The sequence below is a fragment of the Papaver somniferum genome, unplaced genomic scaffold, assembly GCF_003573695.1.
Source record: "Papaver somniferum cultivar HN1 unplaced genomic scaffold, ASM357369v1 unplaced-scaffold_115, whole genome shotgun sequence".
NCBI lineage: Eukaryota > Viridiplantae > Streptophyta > Magnoliopsida > Ranunculales > Papaveraceae > Papaver > Papaver somniferum.
The window spans coordinates 2,839,372-2,846,808 of NW_020620492.1; the positions used below are offsets into that span (position 1 = coordinate 2,839,372).

Consider the following 7,437-nt stretch of genomic DNA (forward strand, 5'->3'; position numbering starts at 1 on the left):
CAACAAAATGAAACTGATATGATCAGATCTAGTGAAGAAATTGACAAAAAAACATGATTATCCATATAGATCTGAACTATTTTTTAATAAAATAAAATAAACAATCAAACAAGGAGATCAAAACATAATCAAACATCCATTAAACTCTGAATATAACTGAATCAAAGAAGATATTTCAGTATTACATATACGTACTCATGGATCGAACCCAAAAATCAATTAAAAAACGCGGTGCAACACAAACACACTCAGAGATCATACCAAATCGACGAAAGTAAACTCTTCCAGTTTACTATCAACATCATATCTAATACCTAAACATTAGATTTTGCTATAAACATGAAAATTTCTCCAACCAGAGAAGAAAAAAACCTAAATTAAAATAAGCTTTTGAAGAAGAAAGGAAAAATGAAAACCTAAACTATACCAACAGTAAGGAAGTGAACCTACCGATTAATCTTAGCTTGAGTTCACGAATTGATCAACACCTCAGAAGATCTTCATAGCCGGAGCTCTTCACCGAACCACAGATGAGAAAATGAAGAAGAAGAAGAAGAATAGATCGAGAAAATGAAGAAGAAATGGATTTGGTTACTGCTTTTATATATACTTGAGGGTGTTTTCGGTATTTAAAAATACGTCCCCATATGTTCCACATGTGTGCAGGACCAGGGCTTAAAAAATTTGGTCCATTTTTTTGTTTTCTTTTTATTATGGACCTCCGATTACTGGGCTTTAGTGGGTGGACCTGCCACTAAATAGGAACACAATAATAGGATCTATAGGTAATTCCTACTTTTTAGAAACCAAGAACAATCGTGCCAGAGATCAGCTTGAAATAGCCGATTACTAAGAAAAAATCCGGGCATCCAGAAGAGTTATTGTTGCTAGTCTCCTCGACATACTAAATTGAAATGGTTAGCATTCCGTCCTGCGTTTTAAAACAAATTATTCCATAAGACTGAATCAATGAAAAAGTAAAAAAAAAAAGGAAAGGAGGGAGTCATGACTGACGGTTCTATTCCATAAGACTCTAATAACTCCGAGTCAAGCTAGCTAATTTACGATGGGCACGAGAGGCCTATCGTTCACCTAACATGACTGACGGTTGCTTTCGCTTTGTTGGCTTTTGCATCCCACAAGAGTCGACAATTGTAAGGTGAATAGTACTTGCATAGTTGCACTTGGAATTTCTTTGTCTTCCACATTTGGCCGAATTACATCTCCAATTTCCGTTGTGTACGGCTTCCTATAGTCGGACTACTCCCAAGTCTCAGGGCTCTTGTCAATCTGACAATCTGTGATATACCAACTGAATCTCAATGCTTTGAAGAGCTTCAGGTAAGGAATTGCATTACAGAAAATTTCCATCCAAGAGTCATATAACAGGTCTATCTATTTTATGAGAGGTGCAAACCAAGAGATGAAAAGCTTAATTGTTTTCATGGTTTTTGGTAATTAAAGACGTAAAGTCATAATCAAGTGCATGAGTGAAATGACTTTATATTGGCTTTTGCATCGCATAAGAGTCAACAAATGTAATGCGAATAGTACTTGCCCAGACTAAAACCTTCTGAGCCCCACTGCCCAATGCTTGAGTTGATTGTTTCACAAATCTCAATCGCAAAAATGGCTCTTTGGTTCTTGTCTGGAGAGCGAAGATCCTTTACTAGTTTATGAAGATATATTGCTAATGGGATCCTTCACCAGCATTTACACGGACCTGGTTCTGCTACTCCTTCATGGGAAAATCGTTGAAGAACAGCCTCAAAAGTTGCATGATCATTAGCCTACGTCCGCGCAGAAGTTTCTATACCCATAATCCACAGAGATGTCAAGTAATGAATATCGATATTTTTGTAGGTCATTTTATGATAAAATTCTTATCGGAGGCACCTAAACTGTCTGCACGGCAAGTTTCATCCTTCGGTCACCGGGTTTTTAAACAGTGGGGTATGTATGTGGTTCTTTGAAAATGCACTTCTAGTTCTATGGCATGGTCGTATGAAGCTTATATTTTAATATTAAGTGAATACTTTGTGGGCACATACATACGTTGTGGTTATGGTACAAAGACATTAACACTCGCCTTAGCCCAAGTTTTGAAAGGTCAAAGCTGGTTAGAGCATATAAACAGATGGCCCATTAGCTCAGTTGGTTAGAGCGTCGTGCTAATAACGCGAAGGTCGCAGGTTCGAGACCTGCATGGGCCACTGGATTTTTTGACTCTTTTGTTGTTGCCGAAATCACATGATTCACATTCCAATTTTATTCAGTTTCTAATCTATAACTCCAACAGTGGCATGAAATCATTCGTGCACTCACTGAAACGAGTGAGAGATGGAAAATGCAATAAAGAGTCTGCCAGAAACACACTTAAAACTTCTAAAAAGGACTGCTTTTGGGAGCCCTGGCATTGTAGTCTTAATTGTCAAAATGACTGCCTCTGAGATTCTTAATTTTTCAGATTACGACCACCTTGAACAGACTACGTATCATTGATTATATTTTATAAAAAAAATTGAAATTTGATTTAGCTTAATCAGCAGCGAAGCTGATTCAACTGAATCTCAAAAAAGATTAAAAAAAGATATGAACGAACTATAATTTGAAATTGCATGAACATTATCTTTATAACTGAATTTATTTTACAACATCAATAAACTACAAACATCAAAGTTTCAAATCTGAAAGATAAATAAATTACAGATTAAAGAAATGCAACCCAGTGATTGTGGTCCTAACATGAGGGATAAAAAAAGACAACACGTGATCAATGAATGTCTTTTTCTTACTCTGCAAAATAATCACCACTAAAGTGTAGATTTTGGAGATTTTTTGACCTGATGCCTCCACTTGCAGGGTCTTTCCTTCCATGGGGTAAGGTTCGCTTGATGCCGACCACCACCTTTCTTACCATCAACACCTGCAAACAAGTCAGACATTTTCAGCGCTAGAGTAATGCTCAATCTGAAATTCGTTTACAAACCTAATTTAAAATTTTCAAAAATTTTCATACAGTTCAAAGTTTCAACTGCAAAAGATAATGTAATCATTGATCCTAACATCAACGAAGCATAAGATGCCGCAAACATATAGCTTTTAGAAATGCAACATATTTACTATGAACAGCTGCAAAACCCCACTAAGATAATGCTTTGAGCATTTCTGAGCAATTAAAAGCTAATTCCAAGAATGGTTTCATCCAAAAACAAATGTTAACTCTTTACAGCTTAACGGAAGTGGGCCAGTGAGCAACCACACTATATACTGACCAATCATTCAGCACAAGTAAGTTTGTATGGCTCAGCTACTTTTGAAAATAAATTGCTATTTTCACGAGAAATTTGTTAACGAAAAAAAAGGTTCCAACATGTATAGAACTTATATACTAGTGGATGCACCTTCAGGGTCAGCTTATATGACCAGACTACGGGACAATAATACCTGAAAGATGATAAGGCCAATGACTACTGGATATGCGTCAAACCCAAAGCTTTGAAACAGGTCCTTTAAGTTCTTCACAAGAGTGTATCCTCCAAATTATAGTAACATGAGAATCTGCATCATACAGACAAGCAAGGGATTTACGTAAATAAAGACGTCCAAGCTATAAAACACCTCTTGCATGATTCAAAACGGTTGCAATAACAGAAGCGATACCTATCTGAGGATCTTTCTAACCGCAAATAACAAGTCAAAAACATAATTGATTATAAATCAAGTCAACTAGATGGAGGAATACATCTCCATGGCCCTGGCAGAGACCCACTTTTTAGGAAGTAGAAATCAAATAAAATAGGCAAACTGTTGTCATTGTAGAACATGAACTAGAAAAAAGTACTTTTTTCCTTACTTGGACATAGTTTATTAGTGGGACTGTCTTCCTCAGCATAAGCCAAACTACAACTTATGATCATAACCATGATACACCTTTATAAATTTGCGTAACTGGAAAACAAATAAAGGTGAATAAGAAAAACGGGATAAAGAAGACCAGCTGAGAATATTAATCAAAAATAGACGTATACCTTACTGAAGTACCCAACTAGCAAAGGGATATGAGGATGGTTTGGTCCCATAAATGAGGAGAGCAATCCCTTCAGCTGGAACTATAAGGAAACCATTCCAGAATATTAGTAGCAATTATCTAAAGAACTTGCGTTACAATTATGTGTGCATACCTCGTCATCATCCATTAATGTCTTTAAGATAACCTCGATTTCACAAGTAAATATCTCACAGGCGACGAAAACAAGCCTAAAATGAATGAACGGATCAGTGTGATCGCATTAAAAATTAAGTAGTACAAGAATTGAGCTCCAACTCTCAATGAACCAGTGCCTAATAAGTACTGGACAACGACCAAAATTATAAGTTACACAAAAGCAGAAGAGTATCACAGTTGCATAAAGTTTATACCTGACTATAGTTGGATCATGTCATCTCCAACTTATCAGTTGGAAGGGAATGGAAAATCGAGATGGACAACATCCCATTTCAGAAATTCTCGAAGATCCTGCTAATTGATACTTCCATTAGGACTTATCTCCAGAGATGCAATCACACTACAACACAGTAAAGGAACTCTTCAATCGAATCAGTTGCTCAACAGTTGCTCAAGCTTGTTTACTAGGAAACGGTAGCTACTTGAATATGATAAAGCAAGTAATTTAGATACAAAATACTGTTAGAGCTTCAGCAATCAAGCTTTAAGGTCCAAGTCTTACTCTTACATTCAAAAGTGGGAAATAAAGAACTTCTTAGTATCTCATATTTGAAATGGTTGGATAAGTGAGTTACCTTAGTTAAGTGACCGCACAATCCTTCATTTACATTGGAGGTACCCAATACATGATAAAATCCAAGCTTGATGTAAGCTGAAGGAGAGATGCTAACATAAATGCCTGCACCATTTTAATACAAGCTTGCATGTTTTGAAACCCCAAGTTTTCACCACTTCATAGTCTAATCAATGTCATTTAGATGGCTCCCCTGCAACAGTAAAAAAAAAAACAAAAAACACCAAATTGTAACATCAATGACATGAAAGTGCAATACATATTACAAAAACAAGTACGATAATTAGTGTGAACTCTAAACAATTTACATGAATGATATAAGACTTCAGCAAGGACAACTAGAAGTAATTTGGGTGTAACATTAAAAGACAAATGTGACGTATTGCAAACAGATTGAGAAAAAGAAAAAACTTACATCCTTACATTCATGAAGCTTTTATTCAGCACCATCAATGTCATCGATGTCTTCTCTTTTGATTGAGGATGAGTAGAGATTTGAAAATTCTCAAGTGTTCCTCAACATACCTTACTTTCAAAAGCAAAAGTAATGGATTAGTAAATACAATGACTCTGTTTTAGGTACATTAATTGATTACAAATCAAGCTTACCATGAAGTTGTTGTCCTTGACTAACCCAAAATATGACTGTTCCTGCTTCTCTGCTTTCGAATAATCTACTTAGTCTGAAAAAATCACACACCAAACTCATTATAAATCCAACAAATTTCAGATCTAAATGATGGAATACTGTTAAGACAAACCAAATCAAAACAAAAATAAACCCTAGAAAATCAATACAACCAGATGTACATAAATATAGTAATCTAACTCAAAATTGAGATCATAAAACTGAAATTTAAACCAAACCATGATTTAAACTCCATGAAATCAAATGAAGAAACATAAAAATTGCGAATCCTTGATTTGTTTTCACTATATACACTCACAACATCGCCATAAACAAAGAAACCAGGGTTTACTAAACTCATCTTCTTGGACTGGTCTGTAATATTTCGTGCAGGGAATAAAGATATTAAGTTGCTCGGAATTATGTCGGAGAAAATCAAACTTCTGGGGTTCAATAAGAGATTTGGATTATTGAAATATTAGGTTTGGTTTCTGAAGATGTATTTGGTTTACAAACTATAGGTTTAGGAAAGATAATTTTAATTAATTTGCAGTTCATGGTTTCAATAATATGAATCGAGTGAAGAGATTTACGGTGAGAAGAGAGGAGTAAGAGAACGAAGAGGAAAATATCTAAGCTAGGGTTTTATCCTGCCTAAAACTAGGACTACAAAAATTATTTACAAAACTACTATAGTTACGACTTCCACAACAGCTCATTTTGGTTTGATCTATGATTTTGGGCATACTGAAATCTTATTAGGCATACTGAATAAAGACAAAAACGGATGTGAAATAACAAAATCAGAAATCCCCTTAACCAATTTTTTTAATGGCAAATCTACCATTTATTAGTGTTAGTAATCTAGATTAGTGATTAAAACTTTTGTTTAGTGATTAAGATAATTTTCAGAATTATAAAGGTTTGGTTAGATGAAAAAATTTGGGGAAAAAAGAAATCAAAGTTTTTATTGAGAAGGAGAGAAGGAGAAGGAGAAAGTGAGAAAAATTTTCTTCTTGATTCAATTGAGGACGAGGAGGGTCATTCTTCATCTAAAAAACCTAGGAAAATACATATCAACTACAACAATGATCCAGAAATGGCTGATTTCTTAGATTATGAGAATGATTTTATTCAAACTCAAACTCAAGATGATGATTTTTATGAGCCAAATCCAGATGATGAATACATAGATGAGGAACCCAATGCTTCTAACACACATGTACACTTCTATTTTATGTTTAATCTCACTTTTGTAGTTTGAAATCATCAAAAAATTGTATTTTTCATCATGGTTCGGCGAACCAGGACTATGTTCGGCTTAAAAATATAAGCCGAACCCACTAAATTGATGAACAGATCGGCTAGCTGAATTTGTTAACGTTATACGCCGAACCTTCATTTTCCAACTTCTAACCTATTTGCAAGATCCTAGTTCGGCTTATATGAAAGTCTAATAACAAGACGAACTTATTCCTAAGAGTTAGGTTCGGTTCTCACTCTAAATATCGTATCAGCCGAACTATATATTTTTCCAAGTTCGGCTCATATTCAGAAAATCACATCAGCCGAACATGATATTGATTTTCCATGAAACACTTAAGCTCATACACATTTAGGGGTTGTTCTAGGCTTTTTATTACATATGTTTTCTATTTTGCAGCATTTTCATAGGATGAACCAAACAAAAAAGGTGGAAATTACTAAAAGTATTAAGAAAGTGAAGTCTAATGATGGAGAATACCAAGGTCCATATTAAACTCATTAAAATCAATTAGATCTTATCTTCAACTTCAAGAGAATGAAAAGACAAACACAACGTAAAAAGAATGAGGTCATTCCGACATCGGACGAAAAAGTTATGGCCAAAACAAGATCGAAAAACTTGAGTGTGCAAAGAGAAGGTTCGGCTCATAACTCAACACCACGAGCTAGCCGAACCTAGAGCCTGCAAATCAATATTTTCGAAGTGTTTACAGAGAGAGGTTCGGCTTGAAAGTGATCTAA

At 35.0% G+C, this 7,437-nt stretch overlaps 1 long non-coding RNA gene and 1 other non-coding gene across 12 annotated transcripts; one reads left to right on the plus strand and one right to left on the minus strand.

The window, feature by feature from the left end:
- Window positions 1–2,139: 2,139 nt before the first annotated feature.
- TRNAI-AAU lies at window positions 2,140–2,213 on the plus strand. The gene has a single exon. It is a non-coding gene; the product is annotated as a tRNA-Ile (tRNA).
- Window positions 2,214–2,593: 380 nt separating this feature from the next.
- On the minus strand, window positions 2,594–6,119 carry LOC113329273. 11 transcript variants are annotated; one of them, XR_003349789.1, is made up of 10 exons: window positions 5,788–6,117; window positions 5,412–5,485; window positions 5,218–5,327; window positions 4,804–4,995; window positions 4,423–4,568; window positions 4,185–4,260; window positions 4,032–4,112; window positions 3,857–3,951; window positions 3,448–3,561; window positions 2,594–2,926 (listed from the first exon to the last, which is right to left on the minus strand). It is a non-coding gene; the product is annotated as an uncharacterized LOC113329273 (long non-coding RNA). The 11 variants fall into 11 exon arrangements; XR_003349784.1 differs by having other exon boundaries at window positions 5,218–5,331; XR_003349787.1 differs by having other exon boundaries at window positions 5,750–6,117.
- Between the last annotated feature and the right edge of the window lie 1,318 nt (window positions 6,120–7,437).